Genomic DNA, 2223 nt, shown 5'->3' on the forward strand with positions numbered 1-2223 from the left:
TCAGATCCAGCGGAGGAAACAGGAGTTCATTACCGTGAGTGGAGAGGGTGGGTCTTAGCCGGGAGCTGGGGGATTCAAGGACCTCATTTCTCCCTCCTCCGCCTGCCTGGGTCCTTTAGGGTCACAGGCAGGTTCAAGGCCAGGGAAGGACAGTCAGTTAACAGAAGCGGGGCCTCGGGACAGGAGGAAGGCACAGGGGGTGAGTTTGACACCCCTCTCAGGTCTCAGCACACGCTGAACACCGACGGGGCCTGGCCCTGGTACTTCTCCTGGGCCGTCTTGAGGATGGGCACGAGGTTCTGGAAGGTCGGCCGGAAGGAAGCCTCTGTCTCCCAGCAGTTCTTCATGAGAAGGTAGATCTAAAAAGCAAAGCTGGGCTGGTGGTGGTTGCCCTGTCACGATGCAACGGCAGGGCAGGGCAGAGGCAGGGGTCTCACCTCCTGGGGACATCTGTTGGGCCGCGGCAGCCTCTCCCCTCGTTCCAGCAGCCTTGTGAGTTTCAGCACCATCATCTCACCCTGGGTAAGGCCTATGAGCTCAATAAATTTCTGTAGTAGAAACAAGACAAGCTCTTTTCAAGAAGCCATGGAGAGCCGGTGGAGGTCAAGGGCACAGAGCACCATCGTGCAGGTTCTAGTCCCATCCCTACTGCTCAGCTATGACTTTGGACTTTCCTTCTCTGGGTCTGTTTTCTCATCCGTAAAATGGAGTGATAATAACACCTACTACCTGGGGTCACTGTGCGAGTCAGTCTCAGAGTAAGCCTGAGCCAAGCCTCGCAGCAGGTTGTTCTTACCTAGCCAATCTTTTTTTCTTCTATAAAGGCACTCTGGTTTGGGAGATAAACTCTTTTTTTTTTTTTTTTTTTTTGAGTTGGAGTCTCACTCTGTCGCCTAGACCTGCTGGGCTCTGGCGATGCTTCCGCCTCAGCCTTCTGAGTAGCCGGAATTACAGGCATGTACTACCATGTCCAGCTGATTTTTTGATTTATTGTAGAGATGAGGTCTCACCAAGTTGCCTGGGCAATCCACTCAGCTCAGCCTCCCAAAGCGCGGAATTACAGGCTGAGCCACTGAGCCCGGCTTGGGGGATAAACTCTTAACACACTCTTGATTCCTCCCCCCAGCCCAGGCCTGGCCAATCACTGTGGCTAACCACACAGTGACTATCTCTGAGGTGGACACATGAGCCCAGTTGGGCCAATCAGAGAAGGCCCCAGGTACTCTGCTGGAAAGAGGCCTGCTGGTCCCCTCAGCTGGGACACAAGTGCCTAGAAGGCTGGGGCATGGTGGCCGGGGCAGAAAGAGGCCATTTCTGACAGATGTTTCCACAGAGAACAGCAGAACCGACAAATGGTCAGAATAGGATTCCTGATGGCATCTAAGGGCTCAGGATCCAGGCTGTGCCCCCACCCCCTCATGGAGTTTATACATAGCAGAATAAGCTGTTCCTATATTGCCTATGTCAGCTTTGTCACAATCAAAGCCCCTGCACTGTAAGTGGCTCATTTTCCAGATCAGGACTGTGAGGCTCAGATAGGGAAAGCGCTTGCCAGGGTGAGGATCTGGGATGTGAATTCGTTCTTTTTTTTTTTGAATCTCACTGTCACCCAGGTTGGAGTGCAGTGGCACATTTTCAGCCACCAAAGCCTTCACTGCTGGGCTCAGGCAATCCTGCCTCAGCCTTCCAAGTAGCTGGAACTACAGGTGCACGCCACCATGCCTGGATAATTTCTTAATTTATTGTAGAAACGAGGTCTTGCCCAGTTGCCCAGGCTGGTCTCAAACCCTGAGCTCAGGCAATCCTCTCTCACCTCTCCCTCCCAAAGTGCTGGGATTACAGGCTTGAGCCACTGCATCTGGCTGTGAATTCGTCTAATTCCTCTAGCACTCTCTGGGGGGGGAGGGCCCTGTTTCTCACCGAGGGGGGGCTCTGGCTGGAGTCACAGTATGTCAGCAGCTCATAGAGGGTGACCCCAAAGGACCAGACGTCAGACGCATAGTAGAACTTACACTCCTTCAGACACTCTGGGGCATACCTGGGGGAGGAGAGGGGACACTCAGGCCTGGGGGTCGGACCAGAATAGAGCCCTCACTTGGGACTGAAAGACCCCTGCGGGCTCAGATGAGACCAACACTTAAGGGGGCAGCCTGAGAAGGTGAGGCGCTACTTGGCCGTCCTGGTTGGCCCCACTCACCAGACACCGCCCCCCCCCCCCGCCCC

The 2223-nt window shown here is 54.6% G+C and overlaps 1 long non-coding RNA gene across 1 annotated transcript; it reads right to left on the reverse strand.

The window, feature by feature from the left end:
* Nucleotides 1–221: 221 nt before the first annotated feature.
* On the reverse strand, nucleotides 222–2039 carry LOC110594704. Its single transcript, XR_002481406.1, has 3 exons — nucleotides 1921–2039; nucleotides 438–548; nucleotides 222–359 (listed from the first exon to the last, which is right to left on the reverse strand). It is a non-coding gene; the product is annotated as an uncharacterized LOC110594704 (long non-coding RNA).
* Nucleotides 2040–2223: the final 184 nt, after the last annotated feature.

This window comes from Carlito syrichta, unplaced genomic scaffold (genome assembly GCF_000164805.1).
Source record: "Carlito syrichta isolate Samal-C Ts95f unplaced genomic scaffold, Tarsius_syrichta-2.0.1 Scaffold126667, whole genome shotgun sequence".
In the NCBI taxonomy this organism is placed as follows: domain Eukaryota; kingdom Metazoa; phylum Chordata; class Mammalia; order Primates; family Tarsiidae; genus Carlito; species Carlito syrichta.